The 15,022-nt window shown below is 40.8% G+C and overlaps 6 non-coding genes across 6 annotated transcripts; all 6 read left to right on the top strand.

Moving 5' to 3' along the window:
* The first annotated feature begins 7,116 nt into the window (after window positions 1–7,116).
* trnal-cag (transfer RNA leucine (anticodon CAG)) lies at window positions 7,117–7,199 on the top strand. Its single transcript has one exon. It is a non-coding gene; the product is annotated as a tRNA-Leu (tRNA).
* Window positions 7,200–8,944: 1,745 nt separating this feature from the next.
* Window positions 8,945–9,027, top strand: trnal-cag (transfer RNA leucine (anticodon CAG)). The gene has a single exon. It is a non-coding gene; the product is annotated as a tRNA-Leu (tRNA).
* A 2,076-nt stretch (window positions 9,028–11,103) lies between these two features.
* On the top strand, window positions 11,104–11,185 carry trnas-aga (transfer RNA serine (anticodon AGA)). The gene has a single exon. It is a non-coding gene; the product is annotated as a tRNA-Ser (tRNA).
* A 1,357-nt stretch (window positions 11,186–12,542) lies between these two features.
* trnal-cag (transfer RNA leucine (anticodon CAG)) lies at window positions 12,543–12,625 on the top strand. Its single transcript has one exon. It is a non-coding gene; the product is annotated as a tRNA-Leu (tRNA).
* Window positions 12,626–14,370: 1,745 nt separating this feature from the next.
* trnal-cag (transfer RNA leucine (anticodon CAG)) lies at window positions 14,371–14,453 on the top strand. Its single transcript has one exon. It is a non-coding gene; the product is annotated as a tRNA-Leu (tRNA).
* Window positions 14,454–14,759: 306 nt separating this feature from the next.
* trnas-aga (transfer RNA serine (anticodon AGA)) lies at window positions 14,760–14,841 on the top strand. Its single transcript has one exon. It is a non-coding gene; the product is annotated as a tRNA-Ser (tRNA).
* Window positions 14,842–15,022: the final 181 nt, after the last annotated feature.

Here is a 15,022-nt window from a genome sequence, read left to right on the forward strand (position 1 = left end):
CTGCAGCTGAGCAAAGATCAAGGTTAAATAAGAAAACAGCTGGACTTAATAACAAATGAATGAGGGGAACATTTTGTGTTATTGCATTATAATGAGTTACTGCATTATCTTTCAGTTGTTAAATTTCACTTTCTGTAGGCTATGCCTGTTGGCCCATTCACTCCTAACAAGCCTGTTTTCTTCTGTTGACGTTGTCGTGGCCGAGTGGTTAAGGCGATGGACTAGAAATCCATTAGGATCTTCCAGCGCAGGTTCAAATCCTGCCGACAATGAAAATTCATTTTTTTGACCCCTCCGGAGGTTGAAGTTTAGTCGTGTTTCTTATACCAATCGCATCCTCTCAGATCTCCGCAAGTACATAGGGATTAGTTGTCCATTTGGGATAGGACTGCAGGCCATCTATCCCACTTCACACCTTTACACACCTGGTTATCCAGCCTTCTAGCTCTATAGGCCACAGTAGCATAGGTTACAGGTTTGTAGTCAAGCCACAGATTTCAGGTGAGATCCCATGATACACTCAACAATACAACAACACGATTCTCATGAATAACCATGAAGCCATTTGCTAAGATTTCCCCCATTTTGACATGTGGAAACCTGTTGTCACTCTTACCCTGACGGGAAGCTCCAGACACTTTTTTGGTCCTATCTGAGGCATTTTTAAATTCATGTCAAATTGGCCATATTCTGAAGACACTCTTATAGTCTGCAGGGTAATCCAACTGGCCACATCTAAAGTCAAGCCACAGGTAACAGGTGAGAAACCTTGTTAAACCCTAAAAGAAAAAGAAAAAACTTGATTGCATTGAAAATAACCATTAAGTCATTCAGGTCGCAGACTCCCCTATAGGCATGGTTTGAAACCCCCTCCTGACAATTTTTTAGCGCCTGCATGTCATGCACCTTTGTAAAATCCAGTTGAAAAATAAATGACTTAAGGTAACGTAAATGACACCTAGTTAATATGAGTAGTGAATAACTATCGTATTTTTAATATTCTGCAAAAACAGCTAGTTGATGAGAGGCTGAAAGAGAATTGCAAGAATCGCGCAATTTCACAGGTGGGCCCCAAACAGGCAAATAACAAAAATAATCTCGGAACGCAGAACTCGTCGGTCGTTGTCAGTGGATTGTATTGGCGGGAAGAACAAAAATATCGTCTGCAGGGTAATCAAAGTCGCCGCATCTAATGTCAAGTCACAGGTGAGCTGCCTTGTTAAACCCTAAAAATAAATAATAACACGATTGCGTTGAAATGACTCATTAAGCCATTTGTAAGGATTTCCCCCATGTGGACCTGTTGTCACTCTTACCCTGATGGTTGCTGATATTTCCAGATACTTTTTCAGTCTTATCTGAGGAATTTTATCATTTATATCAGAATGGCCATATTCTGATGCCAGTTTAGCGCTCATTCAATGACGATTTACTACTCTTTCCCATTGAAGGCCATATTGAGGTTAAATCAATGACTGGACTTTTTAATTTATAAAAACAAATGACTATTGAAAGTGCAAGTCAGTATCGTGCATAGTTGTTCTGGTCTCTGTGGTGATTTTAGAGCGTTGTTCATATTTCTACTTTTACCGCATACACTTTAACCCGATACCCAGTTACTGTGCTGTAGTCAGGATGGCCGAGCGGTCTAAGGTGCTGCGTTCAGGTCGCAGTCTCCCATGGAGGCGTGGGTTCAAATCCCACTTCTGACAGCTTTTTAGTGCCTCTCAGGAGTCATGCTGCTCAGCAGTAATAATAAGAATGATGAAATAACAACTTCACACAGTGAAATAACAATTCATAATAAACACTCTCAAATGCAGACCTTCTGCAGCTGAGCAAAGATCAAGGTTAAATAAGAAAACAGCTGGACTTAATAACAAATGAATGAGGGGAACATTTTGTGTTATTGCATTATAATGAGTTACTGCATTATCTTTCAGTTGTTAAATTTCACTTTCTGTAGGCTATGCCTGTTGGCCCATTCACTCCTAACAAGCCTGTTTTCTTCTGTCGACGTTGTCGTGGCCGAGTGGTTAAGGCGATGGACTAGAAATCCATTAGGATCTTCCAGCGCAGGTTCAAATCCTGCCGACAATGAAAATGCATTTTTTTGACCCCTCCGGAGGTTGAAGTTTAGTCGTGTTTCTTATACCAATCGCATCCTCTCAGATCTCCGCAAGTACATAGGGATTAGTTGTCCATTTGGGATAGGACTGCAGGCCATCTATCCCACTTCACACCTTTACACACCTGGTTATCCAGCCTTCTAGCTCTATAGGCCACAGTAGCATAGGTTACAGGTTTGTAGTCAAGCCACAGATTTCAGGTGAGATCCCATGATACACTCAACAATACAACAACACGATTCTCATGAATAACCATGAAGCCATTTGCTAAGATTTCCCCCATTTTGACATGTGGAAACCTGTTGTCACTCTTACCCTGACGGGAAGCTCCAGACACTTTTTTGGTCATATCTGAGGCATTTTTAAATTCATGTCAAATTGGCCATATTCTGAAGACACTCTTAGGCTGCAGGGTAATCGAACTGGCCACATCTAAAGTCAAGCCACAGGTAACAGGTGAGAAACCTTGTTAAACCCTAAAAGAAAAAGAAAAAAACTTGATTGCATTGAAAATAACCATTAAGTCATTCAGGTCGCAGACTCCCCTATAGGCATGGTTTGAAACCCCCTCCTGACAATTTTTTAGCGCCTGCATGTCATGCACCTTTGTAAAATCCAGTTGAAAAATAAATGACTTAAGGTAACTTAAATGACACCTAGTTAATATGAGTAGTGAATAACTATCGTATTTTTAATATTCTGCAAAAACAGCTAGTTGATGAGAGGCTGAAAGAGAATTGCAAGAATCGCGCAATTTCACAGGTGGGCCCCAAACAGGCAAATAACAAAAATAATCTCGGAACGCAGAACTCGTCGGTCGTTGTCAGTGGATTGTATTGGCGGGAAGAACAAAAATATCGTCTGCAGGGTAATCAAAGTCGCCGCATCTAATGTCAAGTCACAGGTGAGCTGCCTTGTTAAACCCTAAAAATAAATAATAACACGATTGCGTTGAAATGACTCATTAAGCCATTTGTAAGGATTTCCCCCATGTGGACCTGTTGTCACTCTTACCCTGATGGTTGCTGATATTTCCAGATACTTTTTCAGTCTTATCTGAGGAATTTTATCATTTATATCAGAATGGCCATATTCTGATGCCAGTTTAGCGCTCATTCAATGACGATTTACTACTCTTTCCCATTGAAGGCCATATTGAGGTTAAATCAATGACTGGACTTTTTAATTTATAAAAACAAATGACTATTGAAAGTGCAAGTCAGTATCGTGCATAGTTGTTCTGGTCTCTGTGGTGATTTTAGAGCGTTGTTCATATTTCTACTTTTACCGCATACACTTTAACCCGATACCCAGTTACTGTGCTGTAGTCAGGATGGCCGAGCGGTCTAAGGCGTTGCGTTCAGTTCGCAGTCTCCCATGGAGGCGTGGATTCAAATCCCACTTCTGACAGTTTTTTAGTGCCTCTCAGGAGTCATGCTGCTCAGCAGTAATAATAAGAATGATGAAATAACAACTTCACACAGTGAAATAACAATTCATAATAAACACTCTCAAATGCAGACCTTCTGCAGCTGAGCAAAGATCAAGGTTAAATAAGAAAACAGCTGGACTTAATAACAAATGAATGAGGGGAACATTTTGTGTTATTGCATTATAATGAGTTACTGCATTATCTTTCAGTTGTTAAATTTCACTTTCTGTAGGCTATGCCTGTTGGCCCATTCACTCCTAACAAGCCTGTTTTCTTCTGTCGACGTTGTCGTGGCCGAGTGGTTAAGGCGATGGACTAGAAATCCATTAGGATCTTCCAGCGCAGGTTCAAATCCTGCCGACAATGAAAATTCATTTTTTTGACCCCTCCGGAGGTTGAAGTTTAGTCGTGTTTCTTATACCAATCGCATCCTCTCAGATCTCCGCAAGTACATAGGGATTAGTTGTCCATTTGGGATAGGACTGCAGGCCATCTATCCCACTTCACACCTTTACACACCTGGTTATCCAGCCTTCTAGCTCTATAGGCCACAGTAGCATAGGTTACAGGTTTGTAGTCAAGCCACAGATTTCAGGTGAGATCCCATGATACACTCAACAATACAACAACACGATTCTCATGAATAACCATGAAGCCATTTGCTAAGATTTCCCCCATTTTGACATGTGGAAACCTGTTGTCACTCTTACCCTGACGGGAAGCTCCAGACACTTTTTTGGTCCTATCTGAGGCATTTTTAAATTCATGTCAAATTGGCCATATTCTGAAGACACTCTTATAGTCTGCAGGGTAATCCAACTGGCCACATCTAAAGTCAAGCCACAGGTAACAGGTGAGAAACCTTGTTAAACCCTAAAAGAAAAAGAAAAAACTTGATTGCATTGAAAATAACCATTAAGTCATTCAGGTCGCAGACTCCCCTATAGGCATGGTTTGAAACCCCCTCCTGACAACTTTTTAGCGCCTGCATGTCATGCACCTTTGTAAAATCCAGTTGAAAAATAAATGACTTAAGGTAACGTAAATGACACCTAGTTAATATGAGTAGTGAATAACTATCGTATTTTTAATATTCTGCAAAAACAGGTAGTTGATGAGAGGCTGAAAGAGAATTGCAAGAATCGCGCAATTTCACAGGCGGGCCCCAAACAGGCAAAAAACAAAAATAATCTCGGAACGCAGAACTCGTCGGTCGTTGTCAGTGGATTGTATTGGCGGGAAGAACAAAAATATAGTCTGCAGGATAATCGAAGTCGCCGCATCTAATGTCAAGTCACAGGTGAGCTGCCTTGTTAAACCCTAAAAATAAATAATAACACGATTGCGTTGAAATGACCCATTAAGCCATTTGTAAGGATTTCCCCCATGTGGACCTGTTGTCACTCTTACCCTGATGGTTGCTGATATTTCCAGACACTTTTTCAGTCTTATCTAAGGAATTTTATCATTTATATCAGAATGGCCATATTCTGATGCCAGTTTAGCGCTCATTCAATGACGATTTACTACTCTTTCCCATTGAAGGCCATATTGAGGTTAAATCAATGACTGGACTTTTTAATTTATAAAAACAAATGACTATTGAAAGTGCAAGTCAGTATCGTGCATAGTTGTTCTGGTCTCTGTGGTGATTTTAGAGCGTTGTTCATATTTCTACTTTTACCGCATACACTTTAACCCGATACCCAGTTACTGTGCTGTAGTCAGGATGGCCGAGCGGTCTAAGGCGCTGCGTTCAGGTTGCAGTCTCCCATGGAGGCGAGGGTTCAAATCCCACTTCTGACAGTTTTCTAGTGCCTCTCAGGAGTCATGCTGCTCAGCAGTAATAATAAGAATGATGAAATAACAATTTCACACAGTGAAATAACAATTCATAATAAACACTCTCAAATGCAGACCTTCTGGAGCTGAGCAAAGATCAAGGTTAAATAAGAAAACAGCTGGACTTAATAACAAATGAATGAGGGGAACATTTTGTGTTCCATGTTGCATTATAATGAGTTAATCAGTTGTTAATCAGTTGTTAAATTTCACTCGCTGTAGGCTATGCCTGTTGGCCCATTCACTCCTAACAAGCCTGTTTTTTTCTGTCAAAGTTGTCGTGGCCGAGTGGTTAAGGCGATGGACTAGAAATCCATTAGGATCATCCTGCGCAGGTTCAAATCCTGCCGACAACGAAAATGCATTTTTTTGACCCCTCCGGAGGTTGAAGTTTAGTCGTGTTTCTTATACCAATCGCATCCTCTCAGATCTCCGCAAGTACATAGGGATTAGTTGTCCATTTGGGATAGGACTGCAGGCCATCTATCCCACTTCACACCTTTACACACCTGGTTATCCAGCCTTCTAGCTCTATAGGCCACAGTTGCATAGGTTACAGGTTTGTAGTCAAGCCACAGATTTCAGGTGAGATCCCATGATACACTCAACAATACAACAACACGATTCTCATGAATAACCATGAAGCCATTTGCTAAGATTTCCCCCATTTTGACATGTGGAAACCTGTTGTCACTCTTACCCTGACGGGAAGCTCCAGACACTTTTTTGGTCCTATCTGAGGCATTTTTAAATTCATGTCAAATTGGCCATATTCTGAAGACACTCTTATAGTCTGCAGGGTAATCGAACTGGCCACATCTAAAGTCAAGCCACAGGTAACAGGTGAGAAACCTTGTTAAACCCTAAAAGAAAAAGAAAAAACTTGATTGCATTGAAAATAACCATTAAGTCATTCAGGTCGCAGACTCCCCTATAGGCATGGTTTGAAACCCCCTCCTGACAACTTTTTAGCGCCTGCATGTCATGCACCTTTGTAAAATCCAGTTGAAAAATAAATGACTTAAGGTAACGTAAATGACACCTAGTTAATATGAGTAGTGAATAACTATCATATTTTTAATATTCGGCAAAAACAGCTAGTTGATGAGAGGCTGAAAGAGAATTGCAAGAATCGCGCAATTTCACAGGCAGGCCCCAAACAGGCAAATAACAAAAATAATCTCGGAACGCAGAACTCGTCGGTCGTTGTCAGTGGATTGTATTGGCGGGAAGAACAAAAATATCGTCTGCAGGGTAATCAAAGTCGCCGCATCTAATGTCAAGTCACAGGTGAGCTGCCTTGTTAAACCCTAAAAATAAATAATAACACGATTGCGTTGAAATGACTCATTAAGCCATTTGTAAGGATTTCCCCCATGTGGACCTGTTGTCACTCTTACCCTGATGGTTGCTGATATTTCCAGACACTTTTTCAGTCTTATCTGAGGAATTTTATCATTTATATCAGAATGGCCATATTCTGATGCCAGTTTAGCGCTCATTCAATGACGATTTACTACTCTTTCCCATTGAAGGCCATATTGAGGTTAAATCAATGACTGGACTTTTTAATTTATAAAAACAAATGACTATTGAAAGTGCAAGTCAGTATCGTGCATAGTTGTTCTGGTCTCTGTGGTGATTTTAGAGCGTTGTTCATATTTCTACTTTTACCGCATACACTTTAACCCGGTACCCGGTTACTGTGCTGTAGTCAGGATGGCCGAGCGGTCTAAGGCGCTGCGTTCAGGTCGCAGTCTCCCATGGAGGCGTGGGTTCAAATCCCACTTCTGACAGTCTTTTAGTGCCTCTCAGGAGTCATGCTGCTCAGCAGTAATAATAAGAATGATGAAATAACAACTTCACACAGTGAAATAACAATTCATAATAAACACTCTCAAATGCAGACCTTCTGGAGCTGAGCAAAGATCAATGTTAAATAAGAAAACAGCTGGACTTAATAACAAATGAATGAGGGGAACATTTTGTGTTATTGCATTATAATGAGTTACTGCATTATCTTTCAGTTGTTAAATTTCACTTTCTGTAGGCTATGCCTGTTGGCCCATTCACTCCTAACAAGCTTGTTTTCTTCTGTCAACGTTATCGTGGCCGAGTGGTTAAGGCGATGGACTAGAAATCCATTAGGATCTTCCTGCGCAGTTTCAAATCCTGCTGACAACGAAAATGTATTTTTTTGACCCCTCCGGAGGTTGAAGTTTAGTCGTGTTTCTTATACCAATCGCATCCTCTCAGATCTCCGCAAGTACATAGGGATTAGTTGTCCATTTGGGATAGGACTGCAGGCCATCTGTCCCACTTCACACCTTTACACACCTGGTTATCCAGCCTTCTAGCTCTATAGGCCACAGTAGCATAGGTTACAGGTTTGTAGTCAAGCCACAGATTTCAGGTGAGATCCCATGATACACTCAACAATACAACAACACGATTCTCATGAATAACCATGAAGCCATTTGCTAAGATTTCCCCCATTTTGACATGTGGAAACCTGTTGTCACTCTTACCCTGACGGGAAGCTCCAGACACTTTTTTGGTCCTATCTTAGGCATTTTTAAATTCATGTCAAATTGGCCATATTCTGAAGACACTCTTATAGTCTGCAGGGTAATCGAACTGGCCACATCTAAAGTCAAGCCACAGGTAACAGGTGAGAAACCTTGTTAAACCCTAAAAGAAAAAGAAAAAACTCGATTGCATTGAAAATAACCATTAAGTCATTCAGGTCGCAGACTCCCCTATAGGCATGGTTTGAAACCCCCTCCTGACAACTTTTTAGCGCCTGCATGTCATGCACCTTTGTAAAATCCAGTTGAAAAATAAATGACTTAAGGTAACGTAAATGACACCTAGTTAATATGAGTAGTGAATAACTATCGTATTTTTAATATTCTGCAAAAACAGCTAGTTGATGAGAGGCTGAAAGAGAATTGCAAGAATCGCGCAATTTCACAGGCGGGCCCCAAACAGGCAAATAACTAAAATAATCTCGGAACGCAGAACTCGTCGGTCGTTGTCAGTGGATTGTATTGGCGGGAAGAACAAAAATATTGTCTGCAGGGTAATCAAAGTCGCCGCATCTAATGTCAAGTCACAGGTGAGCTGCCTTGTTAAACCCTAAAAATAAATAATAACACGATTGCGTTGAAATGACTCATTAAGCCATTTGTAAGGATTTCCCCCATGTGGACCTGTTGTCACTCTTACCCTGATGGTTGCTGATATTTCCAGACACTTTTTCAGTCTTATCTGAGGAATTTTATCATTTATATCAGAATGGCCATATTCTGATGCCAGTTTAGCGCTCATTCAATGACGATTTACTACTCTTTCCCATTGAAGGCCATATTGAGGTTAAATCAATGACTGGACTTTTTAATTTATAAAAACAAATGACTATTGAAAGTGCAAGTCAGTATCGTGCATAGTTGTTCTGGTCTCTGTGGTGATTTTAGAGCGTTGTTCATATTTCTACTTTTACCGCATACACTTTAACCCGATACCCAGTTACTGTGCTGTAGTCAGGATGGCCGAGCGGTCTAAGGCGCTGCGTTCAGGTCGCAGTCTCCCATGGAGGCGTGGGTTCAAATCCCACTTCTGACATTTTTTTAGTGCCTCTCAGGAGTCATGCTGCTCATCAGTAATAATAAGAATGATGAAATAACAACTTCACACAGTGAAATAACAATTCATAATAAACACTCTCAAATGCAGACCTTCTGGAGCTGAGCAAAGATCAAGGTTAAATAAGAAAACAGCTGGACTTAATAACAAATGAATGAGGGGAACATTTTGTGTTATTGCATTATAATGAGTTACTGCATTATCTTTCAGTTGTTAAATTTCACTTTCTGTAGGCTATGCCTGTTGGCCCATTCACTCCTAACAAGCCTGTTTTCTTCTGTCAACGTTGTCGTGGCCGAGTGGTTAAGGCGATGGACTAGAAATCCATTAGGATCTTCCTGCGTAGGTTCAAATCCTGCCGACAACAAAAATGCATTTTTTTGACCCCTCCGGAGGTTGAAGTTTAGTCGTGTTTCTTATACCAATCGCATCCTCTCAGATCTCCGCAAGTACATATGGATTAGTTGTCCATTTGGGATAGGACTGCAGGCCATCTGTCCCACTTCACACCTTTACACACCTGGTTATCCAGCCTTCTAGCTCTATAGGCCACAGTAGCATAGGTTACAGGTTTGTAGTCAAGCCACAGATTTCAGGTGAGATCCCATGATACACTCAACAATACAACAACACGATTCTCATGAATAACCATGAAGCCATTTGCTAAGATTTCCCCCATTTTGACATGTGGAAACCTGTTGTCACTCTTACCCTGACGGGAAGCTCCAGACACTTTTTTGGTCCTAACTGAGGCATTTTTAAATTAATGTCAAATTGGCCATATTCTGAAGACACTCTTAGGCTGCAGGGTAATCGAACTGGCCACATCTAAAGTCAAGCCACAGGTAACAGGTGAGAAACCTTGTTAAACCCTAAAAGAAAAAGAAAAAACTTGATTGCATTGAAAATAACCATTAAGTCATTCAGGTCGCAGACTCCCCTATAGGCATGGTTTGAAACCCCCTCCTGACAACTTTTTAGCGCCTGCATGTCATGCACCTTTGTAAAATCCAGTTGAAAAATAAATGACTTAAGGTAACGTAAATGACACCTAGTTAATATGAGTAGTGAATAACTATCGTATTTTTAATATTCTGCAAAAACAGCTAGTTGATGAGAGGCTGAAAGAGAATTGCAAGAATCGCGCAATTTCACAGGCGGGCCCCAAACAGGCAAATAACAAAAATAACCTCGGAACGCAGAACTCGTCGGTCGTTGTCAGTGGATTGTATTGGCGGGAAGAACAAAAATATCGTCTGCAGGGTAATCGAAGTCGCCGCATCTAATGTCAAGTCACAGGTGAGCTGCCTTGTTAAACCCTAAAAATAAATAATAACACGATTGCGTTGAAATGACCCATTAAGCCATTTGTAAGGATTTCCCCCATGTGGACCTGTTTTCACTCTTACCCTGATGGTTGCTGATATTTCCAGACACTTTTTCAGTCTTATCTGAGGAATTTTATCATTTATATCAGAATGGCCATATTCTGATGCCAGTTTAGCGCTCATTCAATGACGATTTACTACTCTTTCCCATTGAAGGCCATATTGAGGTTAAATCAATGACTGGACTTTTTAATTTATAAAAACAAATGACTATTGAAAGTGCAAGTCAGTATCGTGCATTGTTGTTCTGGTCTCTGTGGTGATTTTAGAGCGTTGTTCATATTTCTACTTTTACCGCATACACTTTAACCCGATACCCAGTTACTGTGCTGTAGTCAGGATGGCCGAGCGGTCTAAGGCGCTGCGTTCAGGTTGCAGTCTCCCATGGAGGCGTGGGTTCAAATCCCACTTCTGACAGTTTTTTAGTTCACACAGTGAAATAACAATTCATAATAAACACTCTCAAATGCAGACCTTCTGGAGCTGAGCAAAGATCAAGGTTAAATAAGAAAACAGCTGGACTTAATAACAAATGAATGAGGGGAACATTTTGTGTTATTGCATTATAATGAGTTACTGCATTATCTTTCAGTTGTTAAATTTCACTTTCTGTAGGCTATGCCTGTTGGCCCATTCACTCCTAACAAGCCTGTTTTCATCTGTCAACGTTGTCGTGGCCGAGTGGTTAAGGCGATGGACTAGAAATCCATTAGGATCTTCCTGCGCAGGTTCAAATCCTGCCGACAACGAAAATGCATTTTTTTGACCCCTCCGGAGGTTGAAGTTTAGTCGTGTTTCTTATACCAATCGCATCCTCTCAGATCTCCGCAAGTACATATGGATTAGTTGTCCATTTGGGATAGGACTGCAGGCCATCTGTCCCACTTCACACCTTTACACACCTGGTTATCCAGCCTTCTAGCTCTATAGGCCACAGTAGCATAGGTTACAGGTTTGTAGTCAAGCCACAGATTTCAGGTGAGATCCCATGATACACTCAACAATACAACAACACGATTCTCATGAATAACCATGAAGCCATTTGCTAAGATTTCCCCCATTTTGACATGTGGAAACCTGTTGTCACTCTTACCCTGACGGGAAGCTCCAGACACTTTTTTGGTCCTATCTTAGGCATTTTTAAATTCATGTCAAATTGGCCATATTCTGAAGACACTCTTATAGTCTGCAGGGTAATCGAACTGGCCACATCTAAAGTCAAGCCACAGGTAACAGGTGAGAAACCTTGTTAAACCCTAAAAGAAAAAGAAAAAACTTGATTGCATTGAAAATAACCATTAAGTCATTCAGGTCGCAGACTCCCCTATAGGCATGGTTTGAAACCCCCTCCTGACAACTTTTTAGCGCCTGCATGTCATGCACCTTTGTAAAATCCAGTTGAAAAATAAATGACTTAAGGTAACGTAAATGACACCTAGTTAATATGAGTAGTGAATAACTATCGTATTTTTAATATTCTGCAAAAACAGCTAGTTGATGAGAGGCTGAAAGAGAATTGCAAGAATCGCGCAATTTCACAGGCGGGCCCCAAACAGGCAAATAACTAAAATAATCTCGGAACGCAGAACTCGTCGGTCGTTGTCAGTGGATTGTATTGGCGGGAAGAACAAAAATATTGTCTGCAGGGTAATCAAAGTCGCCGCATCTAATGTCAAGTCACAGGTGAGCTGCCTTGTTAAACCCTAAAAATAAATAATAACACGATTGCGTTGAAATGACTCATTAAGCCATTTGTAAGGATTTCCCCCATGTGGACCTGTTGTCACTCTTACCCTGATGGTTGCTGATATTTCCAGACACTTTTTCAGTCTTATCTGAGGAATTTTATCATTTATATCAGAATGGCCATATTCTGATGCCAGTTTAGCGCTCATTCAATGACGATTTACTACTCTTTCCCATTGAAGGCCATATTGAGGTTAAATCAATGACTGGACTTTTTAATTTATAAAAACAAATGACTATTGAAAGTGCAAGTCAGTATCGTGCATAGTTGTTCTGGTCTCTGTGGTGATTTTAGAGCGTTGTTCATATTTCTACTTTTACCGCATACACTTTAACCCGATACCCAGTTACTGTGCTGTAGTCAGGATGGCCGAGCGGTCTAAGGCGCTGCGTTCAGGTCGCAGTCTCCCATGGAGGCGTGGGTTCAAATCCCACTTCTGACATTTTTTTAGTGCCTCTCAGGAGTCATGCTGCTCATCAGTAATAATAAGAATGATGAAATAACAACTTCACACAGTGAAATAACAATTCATAATAAACACTCTCAAATGCAGACCTTCTGGAGCTGAGCAAAGATCAAGGTTAAATAAGAAAACAGCTGGACTTAATAACAAATGAATGAGGGGAACATTTTGTGTTATTGCATTATAATGAGTTACTGCATTATCTTTCAGTTGTTAAATTTCACTTTCTGTAGGCTATGCCTGTTGGCCCATTCACTCCTAACAAGCCTGTTTTCTTCTGTCAACGTTGTCGTGGCCGAGTGGTTAAGGCGATGGACTAGAAATCCATTAGGATCTTCCTGCGTAGGTTCAAATCCTGCCGACAACAAAAATGCATTTTTTTGACCCCTCCGGAGGTTGAAGTTTAGTCGTGTTTCTTATACCAATCGCATCCTCTCAGATCTCCGCAAGTACATATGGATTAGTTGTCCATTTGGGATAGGACTGCAGGCCATCTGTCCCACTTCACACCTTTACACACCTGGTTATCCAGCCTTCTAGCTCTATAGGCCACAGTAGCATAGGTTACAGGTTTGTAGTCAAGCCACAGATTTCAGGTGAGATCCCATGATACACTCAACAATACAACAACACGATTCTCATGAATAACCATGAAGCCATTTGCTAAGATTTCCCCCATTTTGACATGTGGAAACCTGTTGTCACTCTTACCCTGACGGGAAGCTCCAGACACTTTTTTGGTCCTATCTTAGGCATTTTTAAATTCATGTCAAATTGGCCATATTCTGAAGACACTCTTATAGTCTGCAGGGTAATCGAACTGGCCACATCTAAAGTCAAGCCACAGGTAACAGGTGAGAAACCTTGTTAAACCCTAAAAGAAAAAGAAAAAACTTGATTGCATTGAAAATAACCATTAAGTCATTCAGGTCGCAGACTCCCCTATAGGCATGGTTTGAAACCCCCTCCTGACAACTTTTTAGCGCCTGCATGTCATGCACCTTTGTAAAATCCAGTTGAAAAATAAATGACTTAAGGTAACGTAAATGACACCTAGTTAATATGAGTAGTGAATAACTATCGTATTTTTAATATTCTGCAAAAACAGCTAGTTGATGAGAGGCTGAAAGAGAATTGCAAGAATCGCGCAATTTCACAGGCGGGCCCCAAACAGGCAAATAACTAAAATAATCTCGGAACGCAGAACTCGTCGGTCGTTGTCAGTGGATTGTATTGGCGGGAAGAACAAAAATATTGTCTGCAGGGTAATCAAAGTCGCCGCATCTAATGTCAAGTCACAGGTGAGCTGCCTTGTTAAACCCTAAAAATAAATAATAACACGATTGCGTTGAAATGACTCATTAAGCCATTTGTAAGGATTTCCCCCATGTGGACCTGTTGTCACTCTTACCCTGATGGTTGCTGATATTTCCAGACACTTTTTCAGTCTTATCTGAGGAATTTTATCATTTATATCAGAATGGCCATATTCTGATGCCAGTTTAGCGCTCATTCAATGACGATTTACTACTCTTTCCCATTGAAGGCCATATTGAGGTTAAATCAATGACTGGACTTTTTAATTTATAAAAACAAATGACTATTGAAAGTGCAAGTCAGTATCGTGCATAGTTGTTCTGGTCTCTGTGGTGATTTTAGAGCGTTGTTCATATTTCTACTTTTACCGCATACACTTTAACCCGATACCCAGTTACTGTGCTGTAGTCAGGATGGCCGAGCGGTCTAAGGCGCTGCGTTCAGGTCGCAGTCTCCCATGGAGGCGTGGGTTCAAATCCCACTTCTGACATTTTTTTAGTGCCTCTCAGGAGTCATGCTGCTCATCAGTAATAATAAGAATGATGAAATAACAACTTCACACAGTGAAATAACAATTCATAATAAACACTCTCAAATGCAGACCTTCTGGAGCTGAGCAAAGATCAAGGTTAAATAAGAAAACAGCTGGACTTAATAACAAATGAATGAGGGGAACATTTTGTGTTATTGCATTATAATGAGTTACTGCATTATCTTTCAGTTGTTAAATTTCACTTTCTGTAGGCTATGCCTGTTGGCCCATTCACTCCTAACAAGCCTGTTTTCATCTGTCAATGTTGTCGTGGCCGAGTGGTTAAGGCGATGGACTAGAAATCCATTAGGATCTTCCTGCGCAGGTTCAAATCCTGCCGACAACGAAAATGCATTTTTTTGACCCCTCCGGAGGTTGAAGTTTAGTCGTGTTTCTTATACCAATCGCATCCTCTCAGATCTCCGCAAGTACATATGGATTAGTTGTCCATTTGGGATAGGACTGCAGGCCATCTGTCCCACTTCACACCTTTACACACCTGGTTATCCAGCCTTCTAGCTCTATAG

This window comes from Oncorhynchus mykiss, chromosome 16, assembly GCF_057628025.1.
Source record: "Oncorhynchus mykiss isolate SJ-2025 chromosome 16, ASM5762802v1, whole genome shotgun sequence".
NCBI lineage: Eukaryota > Metazoa > Chordata > Actinopteri > Salmoniformes > Salmonidae > Oncorhynchus > Oncorhynchus mykiss.